Source organism: Nyctereutes procyonoides, unplaced genomic scaffold (assembly GCF_905146905.1).
Source record: "Nyctereutes procyonoides isolate TBG_1078 unplaced genomic scaffold, NYPRO_anot_genome, whole genome shotgun sequence".
In the NCBI taxonomy this organism is placed as follows: domain Eukaryota; kingdom Metazoa; phylum Chordata; class Mammalia; order Carnivora; family Canidae; genus Nyctereutes; species Nyctereutes procyonoides.
In genome coordinates, this window is record NW_026575155.1 from 6588184 (window position 1) to 6611777 (window position 23594).

Genomic DNA, 23594 nt, shown 5'->3' on the forward strand with positions numbered 1-23594 from the left:
GAAACACATGTCTTCTTAAACTGCAAAAATCTTGGAGCAGAGATCCCTGGGTGGCACAGCAGTTTAGCGCCTGCCTTTGGCCCAGGGCCCGATCCTGGAGACCCGGGATCGAATCCCACGTCAGGCTCCCGGTACATGGAGCCTGCTTCTCCCTCTGCCTGTCTCTCTCTCTCTTTCTCTCTCTCTCTCTCTCTGTGTGTGTGTGTGACTATCATAAATAAATAATAAAAAAAATTTAAAAAAAATCTTGGAGCAGGCACCTGTTATGCACCACTCCACCTTCTTTCAGCCATACTTGTTTTCTACTCCAGTCACCACTGTGGTAAATAGTTCTGCCATGGGTCCCACCAGCTGCGCCTGAAGGCAACCTGCAAGCACCTCTTGCCCTCTATGCTAAAGCTTCTCTGTTGTCATTTTGGCTTGGAACAAGGCAGACAACCCTTGGCATCCTCATAAACACAACCTGAAAGTGCTGGGGAGTTAATGCCTCATGGAGTATTCTTTGACCAGCGGAGGGTGCAGACACATTCTGCCTGTTTTCTCACACCACACGGACAGTCCTGAGATGTGTGTCCAATGGCCTCTCAGGTGCCTTGTGGGGTCAAGCAACTCAATAAGAGAACTTCCCAGTGTGTCACTCTCCTTCACTGCTGCTTCTTGGGATCACAATCTTCAGCAAAAGATTTGCAGATATGTGTTTTTCTCATGTTCTTCTCTCTGAGGAAACCAGGCTAAGACACATCCTTTGTTCTTCTTTCCAGATTCTGAAATATTTTTCCTCCTCTGAGCTAAAAACCAGCCCTTCCCCTTTCCTGAGATGGTTTTCTTCTATAGTGATATCCTCACCTCCTTCAGTAAGTAAAATCTTGATAGTTTTAAGAGATGAAGAGTTAAAACAAACCATTTTTTGAGGATCTCTCTTTTATATAATTGTCTCCACAAAATAGAATACCTGAAACTCCAAAGTGATGTCTTAAGACCCTAAAGTGGTTTTATAAAGGCCTCTTTCAAGGCCTTAATCTACTTATGCTCTGTGTGGTTTTTGACTATTAGCCAACCCTTCTATGGTCCTTGATTCTGTGATTTTTCTCTCGTGTTTACTTAATAATTACATCATCTCTTTCTCTCCCTATAGCTCTTCTTTCTCTTTCCTTTCAGCACTACCTAAAGGTCATAACTTTTTTCCTATCTTCTTTTACATTTCTTCTTCATGAATTCCAATCCCTTGTTTGAATAATCCTAAAGCTACCCCCACTTGGAGGACAAACCCAACACAGCAGAACTCAACTCAACACAGGAAGGTCATCTTCTTAATACTTGGTAATCCATCCTCAGCGAGAATACCTCCAGAAATGAAGGTCTTACCTCTTTACATGGCAGATTTTTTTCATTTCTAGAGAGTGCTTCTGTGTAAAATGGTTTGTTATATGTGGTTGACTCTGTCTCCTGGTAATGAGATATTGTTTCTCTGTCTTCCAAAGCAGCACTGAAAAAAATCTGCCCTCTTCTTTTTAATAGTCCTTTGCAATACTCTGTTGTCTCATACTAAGCTCCCTTTGGTCCCTCAGACTTGATGCCCCAGAAGCATTTTTGATTTTTCCTTCTCCTTCAGTCCAAAGAGCAAACAACTGCAAGTCTTGTTTTGAAATTTCTTCTGCAGAAATAGCATATTTCAAGGTAAAAGAATGAAATATTCTAAAAATGACTTCTCTCAAGTTAATTTATAAAGATAATGCAATAATGATAAAAATCCCCAATGCATTTTTTCCAAAAGAGTCAGTGCGAGTATTCTGAAGATTCAACTGAGATAATAAAAAATATTTCAAAAATGAAGAGTGATAAGGAGAGATTAGCCATATGAATCATTAAAACAAAGTTAGAGTTATAAAAATGGTATGGTACTAACTTGGGTGTATACAGATAGATCAATGGAACATCATAAACAGTGCAGAATTATAGTTTATAAAATATATAACTGTGAAATATAAAAGAAGACAATAAGTATCAATGAAGAAATTAAAGATTACATAACAATGATTCTGGAATCACTGGCTGCGAATTTAGAGGATAATCAAAATTTAGATGGTCACTACAATTGGATGAAGTCCATATGGGATTAATGGATTTAAAAAGCAAAGCCATAGAAAAATAGGAAAATTACTTGAACAGTGATCAAATCTCTGAACACTGAGAAACTTTTAAGATAAGAAGTATTGATGGTGCAGCCACTTTGGAAAAGTCTGGCAGTTCCTTGAAATGTTAAATGCAGAGCTACCATATGACACAAGCAATTCCATTGTTAGGTATATACCCAAGAGAAATGAAAACGTGTTCACATGAAAACTTGTACACGAGCGTTCCTGGCAGCATTATGCATAACACCCAAGAAGGGAAGACAACCTATGGCCATCAGTGGACAAATGGATTAATGAAATGTGATATATTCATGTGGCAGGATATTATTTGGCAATAAAAAGGAATGAGGTACCAATATATGCTGCAAAATGGATAAACTTTGAAGACATGTAAGTGAAAGAAGCCAGTCTGAAAGTACTACGTATGATATGATTCCCTTGACATGAACTATCCAGAGCAGGTAAATATATACAGACAGAAACTACATTCGTGATTGTGTAGGGCTTGGGGTTGAGTGAAATCGGGGGTGATTGCTAATGGGTGTGGGTGGAACCCCACAAGGATAAAATAGTGATAAAAAAAAGTTCTGAAATTAGGGACACATGGGTGGCTCAGCGGTTGAGCGTCTGCCTTTGGCTCAGGGTGTGATCCCAGTCTGGGATTGGGTCCCATATCGGGCTCCCTGCGAGGAGCCTGCTTCTTCCTCTGCCTATGTCTCTACCTCTCTCTGTGTGTCTCTCATGAATAAATAAATAAAAAATCTTAAGAAACAAAGTTCTAAAATTGATAATGAGGCTGGTTGTACAATTCCATGGATGTGCTAAAAACATTGAATTTATTATTTTAAATGGGGGTATTAGGAAGTATAGGAGTTATATCCATAAAAGTGTTGAAAGAAGAATTGAAGTCAGCAAGGAAAGTATCAACTTATTACATTCCAAAAATATGAATCTTATCCTAAATCCTTTCTTGAATGAGATAGAAGTGTACGCTATTCACAAGACAGGGAGCTCAAATAAAGTAAGAACTGAAAAATTCTGTTTGTACTTTCTCCCCCCTGCCCTTATCACCTATGGTAAGACTCATTAAAATGTTTTGTAATCATATTTCACAGGATCGTATTTCAATTCAGTGAATCAAGTCTTTACATTTCTTTTTAGAGTCTTCACCTTCGTGTCCTACATAACACACCTTGTCCAGCAACCCCCTGGTGAACTCCCAAGATGTGACTCTTCATTTCCAAGGTGAATCCACTGGATGTTAATACTGTAGGTAAGGAATAATGATCCCAACTTAAACTTATTGGAGAAGTAAAAAGATTTCTGCAATGGGCACTTTAAGAGTGCATTTTGCTTATTGAAACCAACCAGCATGTCTTCTAAGAATAACACAGAGCATTTTACAATTAAGCACAAGATTTGGAGTGAAGAATTCAGATGTTACTGCTTTGCTGGCTCAGGCTGTTAATACTGCGCTGGTTCTTCCCATGGGTCCCCTTCATTAGGTATCACAAAGCTTCATCTGTGGTACAGTGATGTCATACTCCTTCCCTTCAGTTGTGAAGTCTGTTTGGTCAGTCTTCAGGTTGATTTCTGGAGTATTGAGAGAGATCTGATGGCTATTTAGTTGTGTTTGAGGGATGAGACCAGCGTAGGGTCCTCCTACTATGCTGCCATCTTAGCTCCTCCCAAAAGCAAGATGCTGTACTCCCAATACAGGGCAATCTTCTTCCATATTCTCTTGGCAAATCCATTCAACATTCTTTAGTTTTTCAAAGTAGAACTCCTTTGCTTTTCCAACTTGTCAGTGGTTTCAATACATTGACCTGTTGCATTGATTTTGCTGCTTTGTTATTTCCATTACCTAAGCCAAGATTTTTTCCCTCCAAGCCAGAACCTGTATTGAGTTCTTTGTTTCCAAATGGAGCCCTGGGAGATGCATGGTTGGTTTATTCAGAACTGTAGCAACAAGGGAAGGTTCTCCTGTCGTACCTTGACCTTGCCTAGCAAATACAGTAGGGTCACAATCTTTGCCATTACACTTTGCATCAAGATTTTTTTGAGCCACTGGCTAAGTTTAAAAAACTTGAGACTTTCCTTTCAATGACTTTATCCACAAAAGAATTTTTTGTCAACCTTCATTCTCTTAAAACCTACTTGTCATATCTTCAAATTCTGGGTATATTAATGTTCCAGCTTACCTTGGAGTTTAATTTCTCCAAAGCAATATAACCAGGGAACAGCATATTCACAAATGGACAGTAAGCAACCTCCAAGCACAATTGTTCAATTTTTGTCAGGGCCAACTGCAGAGGCACATTCATCCAAGCCAATGTCACCTCCTCTTACTGGAAGCAGACTCAGAATTGGAATATAAAAATGGAATGGCATCCTTTATGCAGTGGTTATAGAGACATATTTTAGAGATATCACAGAAGTAGGTGACTGGCCATTTAGAAGGTCATCATCACTCAGGGTCTAATCTAACTTTGAGTTACCAGAAACTCAATTTTTTTTTTCAGCGAATGTGGACCTGATCATGCTCTGAGGAACAAGCTCATGCTACTCAAAATCTTAGGGGGCTGGCGTATAAGCCTGGTGAAGTGGGGTACAACTAATGTGAGGCAGGGGGAAGAAGGGAAAAGGAAATGGACAGTTTATTAACTTTTTTGCAAAAATCCCAGCTTGCAAAGCACATGTTCAAGAGGGAAGAGCCTTTTAGGATATTTGGGAGACAAACTGGCACAAATATTTAAACAACCAGTATAGTAGAATGTGTAGATTTATGTACCAGATGGAGAACCAGTGATTAGAGGACTCACTGGCCTTAACTTCCTGAATCCCACCAAGCCTGTATGTTCAGCTGAGCTGGGCATCTGTTGGCAACCTGCTGAAGTGTAGGTGTCTGGAATCCACAGTTCCACATCATGGTGTGTTCTGGGTGTCAGCCAGCCAGATGGAGAGGGCCCTGGCTCAGGAGGCTATGACAGTGTGCAATAAAGATTGGGACTCCATTGCCCAAGAGAAGGTGCCTTTGGAACTCTCTGTGGAGGACTGCCCTGGTTTAGTGGTGTCATCCTTCACTATGTCCCACATTTCCAGTTAGTCTTGGGTCTCATCTAGTTAAATACCCACTTCCTGATATTTGCTAAACTATCTGGATCAGGAGCATCCTCTGACCTGCTTGGATCACTTAATAGCTAAGCTGGCAACCTTCTCCATCTCCAACATCCCACCCCCCAAGCCCCCCATGAATTTCTGGCCAAGCACTCCACCTACTGGTGATACTTGATTCTCATAGACTGAGATCTTAAACCCAGCTGTCCCAGTACTTGACCAAACCAACACTTACCTTGAAAGGCCTATTTTAGAGGGGTTGCTCATACTCCCTTTATCCTATTACTACTAGAAGTTTCAAACTATTGACAAGAAAATCAATGTGTGTTGTGGGCATTATCCGTGAAGCAATAGGAGATTAATTAATTAAAAATATTTTATTGGGATCCCTGGGTGGCGCAGCGGTTTGGCGCCTGCCTTTGGCCCAGGGCGCGATCCTGGAGATCCGGGATCGAATCCCACGTCGGGCTCCCGGTGCATGGAGCCTGCTTCTCCCTCTGCCTGTGTCTCTGCCTCTCTCTCTCTCTGTGTGTGACTATCATAAATAAATAAAAATTTTTAAAAAAATAAAAAAAATAAAAATATTTTATTTATTCATGAGAGACACAGAGAAAGGCAGAGACATAGTAAGAGGGAGAAGCAGGCGCCATGCAGGAAGCCCAATGTGGGACTCTGATCCTGGGACTCCAGGATCACGCCCTGAGCCAAAAGCAGACGCTCAATCGCTGAGCCACCCAGGCATCCTAGAGGTTAATTTATTTATATACCAGATACTGATAGGGTGAAACCAGAAACAAAACCCAGCTTCTCATGTTGGTAGGAAAGAAGCTCAAGTAGTCAAGAAGGTGGCAAGAAAGGCCATCTATGCTCCTTATTCAACCTTGTCCTAATTCCAACTGATTCCTCTAACTTATAGTCTTCAAATCTGTTATTTGGTTGTCTGTTATAAATCCTTAAAGTTTACTGAGAAGGAAATAGCAAACCCAGAACTTTGCAGATCATTAAACTCCCACTTGTGTGACTTGTCCAAACTAATGTTTTTACAAACTCCTGGAGTTCTACTAATTTTAGATGACAAGGCAGTATTGCTAGTTGGTTAGTCAGAAATGAAATTTAGGTTCAATTCACAGGATTTTTAAAAAATCCATTCTTCAGTATTTTAAATACCATCTTGCAAAAGCAGGCAATGCTGAAAATATATTCAACTGGCTGATACAGCTAGAATGATGGAAATAAATTTTAATTTATTATAATAAATTATAATAAATTATAATTATAATAAAAATATAAATTATAATAAAAATAAATAAATAAATTAGAAATAAATTTTCTAATGAAAAGGATGGTAAAATAATAAAAATAGCACAGAAAAACCACACCTTTACTGTGTAAAAAACATAAAATGTAGCTACGCAATGTTACTGGTTTTGGCAAGTGAATGGTAATCCTGTACATTGCAGTTTGTCAATCCTTGAAAAACATGACATAAAAGTACTATGGAATTAAAGAACTACTTTTAAAAACTAAGAAATCATAAATACTTGTAAAAGATGAGTATAAAGGAAAGTCTTATTGCAAAGTCTGCTGTACCTCTAAGAAATCTGTTTCACTGTTTCTGATTTCTATGGCATCTTACTAGAAAATGTGCCTCCAAGCAGAGAAAGAATACATCATCTGGGCCATACTTGCAGCAACAAGGTTGCAGATTCTGGTCCTTGATCAACTGAGTTTTGTTGGACACCCATGATGCATGCACATTTCATAATATGGAAGTGTAGCAGAGAGAAAGAAGGCAAAAACACACCTCATGGAGCTTATGTTTGGTGGAGGCAGTTTGGTGATGGGAGGGGGGCACATACACTGATAAAATGATTGAATGAAATGATTGATAGAGCAATTCAACTCATTTATATTTGTTTGGTTTTGATGAGTAGATCTTGAACTCTTGTCCTTCCATTATGTTTTTCTGTTATTTTTCCTTCTTTGTTACCTTCCAGGATTGAATGGCCTTTCCTTTCCTTCCTTACTAAAATTTCTGGACTTTGTTAGGCAGAGATTTGCCAAATAGAGTGCACTTGGCTCTTGTAACCGGGTGTAATTACTTCAACAGAAACCAATAACAACAACAAAAACCCATAAAGCACTTAGTGGCAGGCGGTTTTCAATGCTTTATGCATATTGCTCATGTAATCTTCTCAACAATGCTTTGAGGTAGGCTCTGTTATTACTTTTTAAAAAATGCTGTATTTATACACAGATAATCTAAACTTCCTACTCCTGTTCTCTACTTTCTCTTAGGATTGCCAGAAGTAGTTAAATCTCTGTGGCAGCTTATCATAAAATTTTTTATCATATCATAAAATTATAGCATATTTTAGCTATATCGTTTTAGCATATCATATTTTAGCATATCATAAAATTTTTTGGCCACCTGCCTCTTCAACTTTGTTCAGGGGCCTTCCTTTCGCAGAGAGAAGACTCCAAGTGCCTCCCAAGTCAAGAATGTCAGCATCAGTGAGGATCTATGAAAACACTTAGATTAGAAACATATTTATTCTGAACTGAACTTCATGTGATTTAAATTTCATTGGCTATATTTGGCAAGATAGTAAATGCTACGGTTACAGCCCCCTTTGCTGCTGCTGCCTTTTGAAGTCAGGATCAGCCCTGGTGGCTCTCGTGCAGGGTAGAACATTCTGCATTCCATCAGTTTTCAACTTTTTAAACTTTCAGGGGAGGAGTTCAGACACATGGGTTTATAACCTAATGTGGTGAAGTTCTCCATCTTGTCCACTGGATTTATTTGGATTCCTTCTTTGCTGCTATGACCTACAAACAAAATGGGGGAGAGTTCTGAAAAAGACTTCAAATTCTTCTATTATTATTCTGATTTTTCAGATATGGAAACTAGAGAACAGAGAGTAACTTGCCTAGGTGTTTGACTGCTGGTGAGTCCTGGAGCTCAGATTGGATCTCATGCAGCCTGGCTCCAGAGCCTTTCCCCATCTGAAGTTATAAGGATATTTTTTATATTTTCTCCTGAACATTTTAAAGTTTTGCTTTGCACATGTGAGTTTTTTGTAACATACCTATAATTAATTTTGAGCATAATATAGATATTAATTTTTTAAATGGATGTATAATTGACATATGTTATTAGTTTTAGGTGCATAACACAATAATGATTCAATGTTTGTGTGTATTTCAAAATGGTCTCCATGATAAGTGTAGTTAATATCCATTACCATACAAATTTTAGAATTTTTAAGGTGTACTCTCTTATAAACTTGAAAATGTGCAACAGAGTATTATTAACTATAGTCACTATGCTGTACATTAAATCTCTGTGACTTATTTTATAACTAGAAGTTTGTACCCTTTGATCCCTTTTACCAATTTCTTCCCCCACTTTTCACTTCAGTCAACTACCAATTTATTCTATGAGCTCAATTTTATTTTGCTTTTTTAGATCCCACATTTAAGTGGGACATCATATATTTGTCTTTCTCTGATTTATTTCACTTAGCTTAATGTCTTCAAGGTCCATCCATATCATTGCAAGTAGCAAGTTTTTATTTTTTTCCATGGCTGAATGGTATTCCATTGCACATATATATCACAACCTCTTTATCCATTCATCCATTGATGGACATTTAGGTTTTTTCCATGTCTTGGCTATTGTAAATAATGCTGCAGTGAACATGAGGGTGCAGATATCTTTTCATGTTAGTGTTTTTATTTTCTTTGGATAAATGCCTAGAAGTGGAATCATACAGTAGTTCTATTTTTGATTTTTTGAGTAACCTCCATATTATTTCCATAGTGGCTGCACTAATTTACATTTCCAGCAACAATGACCAAGGGTTCCCTTTTTCCCACATCTTTGTCAGCGTTTATTACTTTTTGTCTCTTTGATAATAGTCATTCTGACATGTGTAAGGTGGTATCTCATTGTGATTTTGATTTGCATTTCCCTGATGATCAGTGATGTTGATCACCTTTTCATGTATCTGTTGACCATCTGTGTGTCTTCTTTGGAAAAATAGAATTAAAATTAGTTAAAATTGGATTGGTTGTTTTTTAGCTACTGAGTTGTAGGAGTTCTTTATATGTTTTGGATAGTAACTTCTTATTAGATACATGATTTGCAAATATTTTCTCCCATCTAGTAGCTTGCCTTTTCTTTTTGGTTTGATTACTATGGCTTTATAATATAGTTTGAAATCAGGGAGCATGATTTCTGTAGCTCTCTTCTTTGTCTAGGTGTCCAATTTTACAGGAAGACCTCATTTTATTGTGTTTTGAAGATACTGCATTTTTTAAAAAATATTTTATTTATTTATTCATGAGAGACAGAGAGAGAGAGAGGCAGAGACACAGCAGAGGGAGAAGCAGGCTCCATGCAGGGAGCCCAACGTGGGACTTTATTCCGGGTCTCCAGGATCAGGCCCTGGGCTAAAGGCAGCACTGAACCGGGCTGCCCGATACTGCATTTTTTACAAATTGAATGTCTGTGGCAACCCTGTGTTTATCGAGTCTATTGGCACCATTTTTCCAGAAGTGTTTGTTCACTTTGTATCTCTGTGTCGTATTTTGGCAATTCTTGGCATTTCAAGTTTTCTCATTATTGTTATGTTATGGTGATCTTTGATCAGTATTCTTTGGTGTTACTATTGTAATTGTTTTGAGGTGTCACAAACTTCTCATTGGAGACCAGAGAACTTAGTTGTATAAATGTTGTGTGTTCTGACTACTCCACCTACAGGCAGTTCCTGTCTGTCTCCCTTTCCTTTGGCCTATTCACTGAGACACAATGTTGAAATTGGGCCAATTAATAACCCTACCATGGCTTCTAGGTGTTCAAGCAAAAGGAAGAGTCACACATATCTCCCTGCAAATCAAAAGTTAGAATGATTAAGGCTGGTGAGGAAGGCATGTCAAGAGCCAAGACAGGCCAAAAGTTAGGCCTTTTTGCTGGTTGTGAATACAAAGGAAAAGTTCTTTTTTTAAAATTTTTTTTTAATTTTTATTTATTTATGATAGTCAGAGAGAGAGAGAGAGAGGCAGAGACACAGGCAGAGGGAGAAGCAGGCTCCATGCACCAGGAGCCCGATGTGGGATTCAATCCTGGGTCTCCAGGATCGGGCCCTGGGCCAAAGGCAGGCGCCAAACCGCTGCGCCACCCAGGGATCCCCCAAAGGAAAAGTTCTTGAAGGAAATTAAAAGTGCTACTTCAGTGAGGACACAAATGAAAAAAAAAAAAAAAAAAAAAAGCACCACAGTTGAATGGTCTGGATAGAAGACAGAGCCAGCCACAATGTTCCCTTAAACCAAAGCCTGATCTGAGAGCATGGCCCTGACTCTTCAATTCTGTGAAGGCCAAGTGAGGTGAGGAAGCTGCAGAAGAAAAGTCTGAAGCTAGTAGAGGTTGATTTATGAGGTTTAAGGGAAGAAGCCATCTCCGTAACATAAAAGTACAAGGTGAGGCAGCAAATGCTGATGTAGAAGCTGCAGCAAGTTCTCTAGAACATCTAGCTAAGATAACCAATGAAGTGGCTACACTAAGCAACAGATTTTCAATGTAAACAAAACAGTCCCACATTGGAAGAAGATTCTATTTAGGACTTTCATAGCTAGAGAGAAGAAGTCAATGCCTGGCTGCCTATTTTGTTAGAGGTTAATGCAGCTAGTAACTTTAAGTTGAAGTCAATGCTGATTTTCATTCTGAAAATCCTAGAGCACTTCAGAATTATGCTATATATGCTCTCCCAGTGCTCTGTGAATGGAACAACAAAGCCTGGATGACAGCTCATCTGTATACAACATGGTTTACTGACTATTTAAAGCCCACTGTTAAGCCCTACTGTTCAGGAAGAAAAGATTCCTTTCAAAATATTACTTGCTCATTGACAATGACCTTGGCCACCCAAAAGCTCTGATGGAGATGGACGAGATGAATGTTGTTTTCATACCTGGTGACACAGCATCCACTCTACAGACCATGAATCAAAGTGTAATTTTGACTTTCAAGTCTTATTTCAGAAATACATTTTAAAAGGCTCTAGCCACCATAGACAGCAATTCCTCTGATGGATCTGAGCAAAGCAAATTGAAAACCTCCTGGAAAACATTCACCATTGTAGATGCTATTAAGATCTCATTCATGATTCATGAGAAGAAGTCAAAATATCCACATGAACAGGAGTTTGGAAGAAGCTGATTCCCATAGCTTCTTCCCATTCCCACCCCTCATAGATGACTTTGAGGGGTTCACGACTTCAGTGGAGGAAGAACCTATGGATGTGGTGGAAATAGCTAGAGACAGAATTAGAAGTGGAGCCCGAAGATGGAACTGGCTGCTGCTGTCTCATGATCAAACTTGACCAGGTGAGGAGTTCGCTTCTTACGGATGAGCAAAGAAAATGGTTTCTTGAGATGGAATCTACTCCTGGTGAAGATGCTATGAAGATTGTTGAAATGACCACAAAAGGTTAAGAATATTACAGAAACAGTTGATAAAACAGTGGCAAGTTTTGAAAGAATGACTCCAATTTTGAAAGAAGGTCTGTGGATACTTTCAAACAGCATCACATACTATAGAGAAATTAAATTGTTCATGAAAGGAAGAGTCAATGGATGTGGCAAGCTACATTGTTTTCTTATTGTAAGAAATTGTCACAACCACCGCAGCCTTCAGCAACCACCACCCTGGTCAGTCAATAGCCATCAACATCAAGGTAAGATCCTCCAGCAAAATAGATTATGATTCACTGAAAGCTCGGATGATGGTTAGCATTTTTTTTAAATCAATAAAGTATTTTAATTTTTTTAAAAGGATTTTATTTATTTGAGAGGGCTGGGGGAGAGAGAGAGAGAGAGAGAGAGAGCATGAGAGGTGGGAGGGGCAGAGGGAGAAGCAGACTTTCCACTGAGCAGGGATCCCAACTCGAGGCTTGATCCCAGGATCCTGAGATCATGACCTGAGCCCAAGACAAACCCTTAACTGACTAAGCCACCCTGATGCCCCAGCCCCTGCCCCACTCCTGAGTGCCCGAGGAAGGGCAAATGGAGAACCCCGGGTCCCACGGCTCAGGGAATCCTGGTGACTTGGGAGCCTGCACCAGGTGACCTATGACTGCCATTACCTCTTGCAGACCTGCCCCAGCTCCCTGAGCACCCAGCCTGCGCTGCCATCACACTCCGCTCAACCACCCACACCAGGCTGGCTGCACCTCCTTTACCTCTACCGGCTGGCTGGGTCCCCACGCACTTGCCTCCCCTTGGGTGGCTCATCTCACCACCAGAGCTCCATTTGCTCAACAAGAAAACAAGCACATGGGATCGGCTCAGAGCAGGCATTGTCCTAAGCACTGAGCCAGGGTCACAGCCTGACCTCCTACCAACTGTGCGCAGCGAATACTATTGATTAGCAATCGTATTTTATGTAAGAGAAACTGAGGCACAGAGAGGTTAGGTGACCTGGCCAAGGGTACACAGCTAGCATGTGGTGGTGCCAGGAGTCAGACTCTGAACCACCAGGCTGTGCCGGGTTGGCAGTGAGGATGCTGGTCCCACCACCAAACAAGACCCAATGTGGAAATGATCACACGCAGCCAAAAGGCAAGAGGCTTCCAGAGGTGAAGCTGGCTCAGAGCTTCCACTCTGGCCACCCTGCCAGCCGACAGAGTGCAGCCTCTCAGTCCCAGTGGGGACGTCAGGGCCAGCAGGGGACGAGGACTGCAGCCTCAGCACCAGGGCCGCTGGCTGTGCACTGGGCTCCGAAGCTGCTGCTGGGAGGCTCGGTCACGGGTCAGGCCCTGCTGAGGCCACCACCAGAGGGTCCCTCCCATGGTAAGAGCCAGCTACAGGCCATCGGTGGCTTGAGAGCTTTCATCCTCCATCATCTCCCTCCTCCTCCTCCTCCTCTTCCACACCCCCTTCCTTTCCCTGCCCTGCCCTGGCCCTGGCGAGGATGTAAGCTCAGGGGCCCAGAGGCCTCACCGCGTGCACACTGTCCAGGGGGCAGACTCAGTGCTGCTTGGATTCGACGTCGGCCAGCGAGCAGGTGCCCGTTGCGATCACTTCTTAGCTCCTTGAGCTCCCTCTGGGTCAGTACAGCTGCCACCCAGCCTTCTGGACCGCTTTTCTCATGAAGAGGACCTCTGGCAACAGGGGCAGGTGCTTCTCCCCAACTCCTTGCCTGCGTCTTTGGCCGTCCTCCCGCAGAGGCTGCGGATCTGACACGTGCAGCTCGTGCCTCGGCACAGGCTGGCCAGTTTCCTCTCGGGTGCAGGTGCCGCATTTCCTCCTCCGCCAGTTTTCTCTGAAGTTGCAGGATGTGTTCTTGGTGTAATTCAGGCAGAATTTGAAGCTGCAGCTTCAGCCGCTGAATCTCCCTTTCAAGCTGTGAATTTTCACGCTGCAAAGATGCTTCCTCAGTTTGGAGACTTTTTATTTGTCGTCTAAGCTCTTCGTTCCCTTTGCTTTTCTTCCCACGCTTGTCTGGCTAGTTCTTGATGTTCCTGGTCAGAGCTCTGAAAGGACACACTGAACCCAGCATCATCAGTGACACCCTTGTGCCTGTTGGGCGGGGTGATCGCTGTGTCCTGCTCCCCACTTTTGCTGGACTCCCTAGGTCCTGGCACCCTGATGATCTGCAGGGAGGTCAGGCGAGGGGGCGGCCTGCAGCCTGGGGCCTGCCCTGGGCTGGAACTGGCTGGCTGAATCTTTTGGGGCAGCTCCACGCCTGCCTTCCACTGCCCCAGCCTTTCTTCCCCCTCCTTTTCCTGACCTCTCTACTTCCATCTTGAAATTCTTTGGTTGAGCAGTTCTGGACTTTCTGGAAAATGAGTGTTTTTACTCAAATGATCCATTATTTTCTTCCAAAGTTGTTCTCCATCCTTCTCTGATACCCTTAAGATGGGTTTTTTCACCAGTGACTTGGGAAAGTTTAGGAGGCTGGCCCATCTGTGCCTTTTTCGGAAAGTTGACAGTGTCCCGAAGTGAGAGCCTGCTCAGGTTTGCATTCATTGCTGACGAGCAGGTTTACAATGTGGGAGGACTGGCCTCCACCCTGGGCGGCCTGAGGGCATCATTGGCTGGTGTCATCTGTCCAGTGTTCTCACTGCCTCTTCCAAGGGCTTTACCACGGGAAGAACACCTTTTGCCCAGCGCCTTCACACTTCTTAGAGTGAGTCGTCTCTTCTCTAGGAAAACCAGCACCACAGTACATACCAGCATTGCCCCAGGGAAACACAGGGACACTTGGGCTATGTCTGGAAGCCAGCTTCCAGAAATCACCAGAAGTACATGCGACATGAGCTCCAGGATGAACTGGAAAGGGAATCCGGGGGCCAAAGGTGGGCCCTCCATGGCTGCGTAGGGCTCCACAGCTCTGCCTCCGAGTGCCAGCCCGTGGGCCACAGCTGACCACTCAGAGCCCTATGGAGAGTTCCATCTCTAAGGTAACAGGTGTCTGGCAAACAGAGATCAGCTGGGCTGGGGGAGGGGAGGCCAGCCACATTCTAGAGAATAGCTCCCCCTAACTGCTCTGAAGTAGAAAGCACTGGGAGAGGTTGGAGGGGCCAATCCCAGCCTGGAGCTCACCATTCTAGGCCCCTGTGGCCTTCCTGCAAACCTATGGGGTCAAAGCAGGGCCAGACAATGTCCCTTTATGAGCACAAGAGAAGTCAGGGCAGAAGGGTGGAGGTCCTTCCCCTGGATGAGTCTCAGTCTCTGGTTTAAATTGTCCTTCTGCTTTAGGAGCTCTGGTGCTATCCACAAAGTTCCTGGGATCTTCCTTCTCTGAGGTTTCCTTTCTTCTTGTGTGTGGTCACTGTGTGCAGGCAGGGACCCAGGACTGAAAAGTATCCCCTAAGAGACCAAGAATCCAATCCTAACAACTCACAAGAAGTCAATTGGAATTGACAGCATCTTACAGTTTCCTGGGTTTTCTGCGGAGGCTGCATGCTCCTGTTCAATCCAAGTGGTCCTATAAGGGGATGACTCAACTCCAGGGTGACCCAATGACCTGGGCTCCTTCCCTGTGTGACCCTCCACTGAAGCCTATACCTCCCTCTGTTTTTACTCAAAACTTTCTAAGGCTTGCTCTGCCAAGGCCTATGGGACACATATGATAATGTTCATTATTGCCCTTGTGATTTTCAGAAATCTCAAGTATTTTCTCTTCATTTGGGCCCATCAACTCATTTCTATTTCTACAATAATTTCTTGATAGCATATTTCCAAAACGGGATCACCAATCCAGAATACCACACCAGGAAGGTTTATTAACACCAACACCTATGTATTCTGAGCCCATGGGGCCAGACTAAGTGGAGTTTTGACAAAGAAATCACAGTATGTACATAGACAAGGGGAAAGTACCAGTAAAAATGAAGGGAATCCCAAACTGACCATAAAGGAAAAATACCTTTATTCTCTCCTGATTTCCTTCCCTGTCTAGCTCAGATTTCTGTAGGAAAGTAGCAATTACATTTGTTTCAGTTCATTGAAATATAACATTTAACATGGAAAGAAAATGATCAGAACTTTTTCTAGAAAATTTTAAATGTGATTCAGCCTAAAAGTGAGATGGCATTTGGGGCACCTGGCTGGCACAGTTGGTTAAGGCTCCGACTCCTGGTTTTGGCTCAGGTCCTGATCTCCAGGTCATGAGACGGAACCTGAGTTGAGCCCCACATTAAGCTCCAAGCTCAGCACAGAGTCAGCTTGGAGTTTCTCTCTCCCTCTACTTCTGCCCCCCCCTTTGGAGTGTGCGCTCTCTCTAAAATAGATAAATCTCGACAACAACCAAAAATGAGATGGCACTAGAAACATTCAATCCACAATCATACCCATAGCTCAAGAAAAGAATTGGGTACACTGTTCTTTCTTGCACTAGATGGCAATGTTTCTCTGCAAACCAAACCAGATTTATAGGCTCTGGGACAAGCTAGTAGACTCCCCTAGGGGGTGCCCGAGGGCTCCCAGTAGTGCTCCTGACTCCAGGAGACAAATTAGAAGTGGTACAAGCTTCTAGGGACCAAGGAAGGAGAGTTGCCCTGGCCCCCTGAGGCTGGTGACCAAGAAGTAGGGAAAGTAGACAGAGAGTGAGAAAAGAGAAGAGAGGGGATAGTCCATCACAGCAAACATCTCAGTGAAAACACAATAGGAAGCAGGGGCTCTTCTGAGCAAGTATCTTTGGACCTAGCTTTGGATTTAAGAAGGGAGCTTGGTTTCCTTCTCTTTGATGTACCACATTCATGGGCTTTCTTCACCCAAGGTGTTGGAAAGAATCCAAATGATAGGCAAGGCTGCGTTAGGTCTTAGGGTGACTCAGCTGGGGGTCAGCGCATGTTACAAGATGCTTACCTTGTCATGTCACTGTGCCTCCTAGTTCAAAAAATCTTTCCCAGTACATTTCTTTTAGTATTGCCACTTTTATCAATAGATTTTATGGAGAGAAGTCCACGTTCAAAAAATTGTGCTAGCACTTTAACAGGTACAAAGAGGTACTTGGTATGTACTGAAGAAGTACTACGATTTTACCGTGTAAACATATTGGGTCATCAAAAATAATACAATCAGCCCCTTGTCTATGAAGGGCCTGTAATTTTCAAATTTTTGGAACTCAAAATACATTTTCTAATTAACATTTTACATGATGATTAATTTTCCAAATTAACCATCAGCATCACTACATTTTATCATTTCCCTCTATCATTTGGGTAATCTATGGTTATTATCAAAAATATAAACACAAAGGAAAATACTGGACTCTCCCCCAAATTCCATCTCCAGAGATGATCACTGTTAACGTTTTACTGTCAATATTTTTCTCTGAGCATTACAAAAAAACAGTCATTAATTTTTAATTACCAGAAGCATTTCCTTTCACCAGTAAAAATTCTTCAAACTGTGAACTCATTGATTTCTGACCCCGGTTTCTTTATCTGCAAAGTGAAAGTAATAAGAATCCCTATGACACAGGATTAATATAAAGGAGATAACACAGGTAACATGCTTACCATAGGGACAGGCACATAGGAAATGACCAATACTTAGTTTTTAATGTTGTTGTTACCATTATTGTGTAAACCTTTCTATTACAAAATGAATATTAAAAGTTTGAAAAATTCAAAGAAGTAAAATAACATAAAAATGATGTGTAATCCCACTACATGGAGATAATCATTGCTAACCTTTCACATTTGTTTGTTTTTAAAATTTAACTTTTTTTTTTTTTTTTTTTAAGAAAGAGAGAGCATGTGAGCAAGGGGAGGGACAGAAGGAAAGGGAGAGAGAGAAAATCTTAAGCAGGCTCCATGCCAAGCCAGGAGCCTGACACGGGCACAATCTCACGATCCTGAGATCATGACCTCAGGTGAAATCAAGAGTCGATGTTTAACAACATTTGGATGTTGAGTCACCCAGGTGCCCCAAAGATTTTTATTTTTTTTAAGTTATACATATACCCAATGTGGGGCTCAACGTAGAACCCAAGATCAAGAGTCACACGTTCCACTGACTGAGCCAGTCAAGTATCCCAAAGCATTCACATTTTTAATGCTTATTTTTAAAGTATTGATCCAAATAGGGATCATATTCTATGGTTTTTGTTTGCCGCTTTTTGACTTATAATCTCACCAAAAATCCTAATTTTATTGGCTGGAAAATACTCTCTTGTAGGCATGTATTGCAATGAATTATTTCCCTATTACTGGATGTTTGAGTGCCCTCTAATTTTTTGCTGTTATAAACATGATGCGATGGATATCCTAGATAAAAAAGCTTCATCTGAATTTGACTTATTTCTCTAGATGAGTGTCATAGAAATGGAACTATTGAGTTGATGTATATGAACTATTTTTAAATTATTTTTTTAGAATAAATTTTTTTCAACTCACATTTTGTTTTAAAGATTTTATTTATCTGACAGAGAGAGAGAGAGAAGGGGAGAGGGGTAGAAGGAGAGGGAGAGGCAGACTCTGCTGAGCAGGGAGCCCTATGTGGGGCTTGATTCCAGGACCCTGAGATCATGACCTGAGCTGAAAAGCATACACTTAGCCAACTGAGCCACCCAGGTGCTCCAATTTTTAAATTCATTGGCTAGATTCTCTTTAGAATCTAAGTATACCATTATTTTAAAATTTTGGCTACTTCGGAAAGCAAAACATACAATTCCATTTCACTTGGCCTTACTTTGATGATAGGGTAAGACTTGTTTTTTTTTATTGTTCCTTTTGTCATCTATCTGCCCTGTGAAATATCTTTTTTCCTTTGTCAATTTCCTGTTGTTCTATTTTTTTAAAGATTTATTTATTTATTTTAGAAAGAGAGAGTATGAGTGAGAGGGGTAAAGGGAGAGGGAGAGAGAATCTCAAACTGACTCTGCACTGAGAATGGACCCTGGTGTGGGGCTCTGTCCTTACATGACCCTGAGATCGTGACTCTGGGGTCATGACCTGAGTGGAAACCAAGAGTTGGACGCTCAACCAACTAAGTCACCCAGGCATCCCTGTTTTATTTTGTAACAAGTCAATTTGTGTTAGGTTTTTATATAATACATATACTGATTTACTGTACTGGTCATAGTACTTTTCAGATTTTGCAATTTGCTTTTAATTGGTCTTACTGTGGAATTTTCTTGTGAAAAAGAAAATCTGTATTTGTGTGCGGTCGGACCTGTTCTGTGTGTGTGTGTGTGTGTGTGTGTGTGTGTAGTAGAGATGGGTTTCTCGTTTTGTTTTTATGCTTGCATGCATTCTTTCTCATCCAGAGATCAGTTTACATTTTCTTCTGCAATTAAAGAGCAATCTGTGGGGTGATGCTTTGAGACTGTGATGCTTCTGTTCCTCTAACAAAATTTGCCCATTGGCGTTAGTATCTGCTGGGAATTCTTGCCTGAATTGATGATTTTATTAGAGATTGCAATATGTACTTAGTGCTTTAAAATTGAACAATTTTAATCCATCAGGAATTTGATTTGAATACAGGATGAGATGAAAAGTTCAGGGACACCTGGATGCTCAGTGGGTTACATGTCCAACTCTTAATGTCAGTTCAGGTCTTGATCTCAGAGTTGTGAGTTCAAGTCCTATGTTGAGCATACACTGGGTGTGGTACCTACTAAAAAAAAGGTTCAATAGACTTTATTCCTTCCAAGTATGGATATTTACTTTTTATTAATTGAAAAAGTAATATATGTGATAAAAATGCAAATAGTAAAAAAAAATAAAAGTAAGTTATCATCCCATCCCAGTCTTTCAGTATCTTAGTACGTGTGTGTATTCAGTTACTCAGTGTTTCCTGTTTCTTGTGTAACTTTCTAGAATTATTCTAATATGCAAGTGCACATGTAAGTGTGTGTGTGTGTGTGTGTCCATTTTTACATAATGGAAACATACTATACAAACTGTTATGTACCTTGTTCCTTTCTTAACTTTTCTGAAGTCAATTTCTTATCTCAAGGGTACCTCAGAGTTTTTTGGTTTGAGGTTTTTGTTTTTGTTTTTGATGACTGCAGGGAGTTATGTTGTATAAAGGATGTATGTTTACTTGACCCATTTCTAACTTATTATTTTTAAAGATTTTATTTATTCATAAGAGACACACACAGAGAGAGGCAGAGACACAGGCAGAGGGAAAAGCAGTCCTGCGGGGAGCCCCATGTGGAACTTGATCCTAAGACCCCAGGATCACGACCTGAGCTGAAGGTAGACCCTAAACCGCTGAGCTGCCCAGGTGCCCTTCTAACCTTAAAATAGACTTTTGCAAGCTGGATTGGGGATGTGCCGTGTATTCTCTTTACTTTTCTGTGGGAATAGATGTGGTGTCCTTGGGGGCTCCTGGAGCATTTCCAACCCCCTGCTAGTCGGGAAGCTCTCTGAGGGCATTGTTTTTCTGCTCTGCTGTATGCCCAAGTGTCTATCCCTGGGATATAAATTAGCCTCTTGTGCTCCTAAACTTCTCTTTTTCAGCCTTCATCCTCAACTTGTAGTCCTGAATAGATGAGCCCTTTGGCAAATCTCCTTTCCTTTGCCCAGCTGGAGGCTTCTATGTACTGGGTAGTGAGTGTGGTAGCTGGGAGGTGCCCGGACAAGTGGAATAATTAGAGAATTGTTAACAGCCCCCTCTGAGGGACTGATCAAACATGCAATGTAGTAAGTGCTGATAGACAAGCACGCTACTGGGCATGACACTTTGTCATTACCAGTACCTGCAGTTCCTTGCTTATCTTGATCCTTGGATCAACTCAACTCCCATGATTTCTGACCCAACCTGGAACTATGGTACTAGTTGCTGCTGATGTGTTACTGTTATCTCCTCACTTGTCTTTTTGCTCAGCTTACATGGTTCCAACATGATATCTAGAGGAAAGAACAGAGTGGACAAGAGTAGTTAGAGAATGTAGGGCTCGAACTGAGCCCTTCCGATGAATGGCTGACCTGATGGATTAGTCTGCATGGTGCCACAGGTGCGGAGCTTAACAGAAATTATTTTCTCACTGTCTTGGAAACTAGACACCCAAGATCAAGGTGTCAGCGGGGCTGGTTTCTTCTGAGGCCTCACTCCTTGGCTTGAAGATGGCCGCCTTCTCCCTGTGTCCTCACCTGCATTCCCTCTGGGCCCATCTGTGTCCTAATCTCATCTTATAAGGACAGCAGTCATATTGGATTGGGGCCCACACAAATGACCTCATTTTAAGTTAATGACTCCTTTAAAGACATTTTGGCAAAACACAGTCAGACTTTGAGGTCCTGGGGTTAGGACTTCAAACTATGGTTTCCAGGGGAACACAGTTAAAACTGTAACACTTGGAAAGGTATAAGGAAGGGGAAAGATTTGCCAGGCAGAGCAAGCAGAGTGTAGCATGATGAGCTCAGAGACCGAGGAGGGGTTGGGTGGAATTGGGGAGGGTAGTGAGAAGCACAGGTGAGCAGAGGGGAGGGCCAAGGCAGGGGGAGGGGTGCCAGCTGGGGAGCAGAGTGGTGACCCAGTGCATTGACATTTTCGGCTGGTTAGCTGGTCTCATATTAATGCTCCTAAGAGCAGACCTGAGGTGGTGGGGGAGGAGACAGAAGGTGTGTGGAAGGAACAATAACTGGAAGGAGAAGCTAAAGACTTGAGAGAGAATTTGAAATAGTAACACTTGGAGACAACAGGGCATAAGTGTTGGAGAGGGAAAGAGGTGGACATCTTCTGGCCGAAAAACTAGAGTGTGGATAGTGCCAGGGGGCAGGAAGCCAGGTGGCGATCTCTACATTCTTCATTTAAAGGCAATCTTTACCCTAACTATTAAGATCTTGCTTATCAGAATCACAGAATTGGAGAGTTGAGAGGTTCCAAGAGGTCATTTAATCCACTCTCTCCATTTGGCCCACACAGGCCAGGCCTGTTCTATTACCACCTGTCTGGAGGTGTCTAATTCCAGCTGTCTGGAATTTTACTGTTTCTTCATAGTGCAGCAGTGTTAAAAGTCACCAAGTCTGTGGGAAGAGATTACTGGTTAGCTAGCTACAAGGAGAAGCTCACTCTACCAGGAGATGCAGCCTGGGGTCTGATGCTCCTCCAACAGGTACCAAGTAGGCAAACATAGGTCATCACCAGGCCTGGACGCCTTGCTTGCCTCAAGGCTGAGAACTGAAGGCCAAATCAGGTGAACCCCATGAAGCCCCCACAGCTTTGAGACCTGGGGCTAGAGCAAGCCTGGTCACCAGTGTGGGTGGCTCTACCTCCCCCATCCATACTTTCACGGTGACAATGGCTTAGTCCCCCTCCCATGTATTTAGGATATAGGGATTTTAGATTTAAATAGAAGAGGTAACCCAATTACTTAAAACAGGAAGGTGTCAGATCTTTCACCAAGAGCTAAGAAGAAGAAAGGGTGCCAAGAATGAGAAAAGAGGAAGCCATAGGCATTCAAGACAAACAGGTGCATTTCCCACCAAATCCTGAGACTGGCATGAACATAAGGGCTAACTTTGTCTGCCTGCCTGTCACCATGGACTTCCGGCCCCTCTCTTCCCAACTTGGGAGCTGAACTGGGAAAGATGGGCAAAGAAACATCACCCCCTTGGCACAGTGTCCTAATGAACCTGGCAGAGACGGAGCCTGGCAGGGAGAGATGGTCCTTCCCTGGGCTCTGATGTCTCCCCAAGGGCTTCCGCAGCTCTCTTGTATTTTATTTTTGTCACCAGCATTATGCTCCAGTGCTGTCAGTATGGTTACAGGGAGCAAACAATCACAGATACACTCGCTTCCACATTTCCCTTCAGAACCTTAGTCATCAGCCAGATATTCCCACTCTGAGCTGAACCCAGCCAGCAAAAAATGACTGTATATTTGAAAAAAATCTGTGCACACAACACCACACTTTTGTGCAAAATGTCACTATAGTTTTCTATGTAATTTGATAGCTGTTGAAATACAGTGGAAAAATTTCTGAAACTCAAGAAATCAGCTATTTCAATTATTTTAAATATTCCTGTGTTTGTCCGATGGACTTGCTAGGGCACTAAATAAAACTTACAAAGGGCTGCTGTTTGCTGTTCCAGAGGGCCACAGGCCTAGGCTCTGTGATCCATGCACGTCCTTTTCCTGCTTGCAGATGAAAATGCAAGAAATTTGTGTTAAAGCTGTGCCACAACGTATTTTTCCCAGAGCAAACTTATTCTGCAGCCTGTTCTCTACCATGTTCAACGGATGCTAATCATCCAGTGATGAAAATTGAAATGTGCTTTGTAAACTCACTTTCTTAATGAAGCAATTCATGAAACAAATTATTTTTTCAGTTTATTTCAAAATCATCTCTGGTTTTAACAGACATTTTATAATTTCTTTGCATAAGATTCAAGTAATAACAGACATGGAGAAATAGCAGAATTTTAAAAAGCCACCAAATTGTAAATAAAATGTAAATTGTAAATAAAATGAAAACAGATAATATATTTCAAATTAATTTGGTATCATACGATATTAATTTAGTATACCCTCAATTTCCTCTTGTAACTACAAATTACATTTTAACAGCTTCTATTTGGATATGAGAGAACTAGTAGTTTAACTGCAATTTTTTTAAAAAAGACATCTTATAAAAAGATTCTGAGTTTTTAAAATATTAAATGTTTACCTAGAGTCATTTGCAATTATCATAACTCAAACATGGCCTTTCTAAAATTGTACTGTGTGCTAAGGAATGAAACAAAAATCAGTAACAAATCATGTTATATTTAATTCAGATGATCAATACAATCAAAATGTTGCTGCGACCCCCAAGAAAGGAAGGAATGCAAATTAATATGAAATTCCATGAAAAGACAAGTCCTTCTTAATAAATCA

General features: G+C 41.7%; 1 pseudogene; it reads right to left on the reverse strand.

Moving 5' to 3' along the window:
- Positions 1–3813: 3813 nt before the first annotated feature.
- LOC129502012 (microtubule-associated protein RP/EB family member 1-like) lies at positions 3814–6997 on the reverse strand (annotated as a pseudogene).
- Between the last annotated feature and the right edge of the window lie 16597 nt (positions 6998–23594).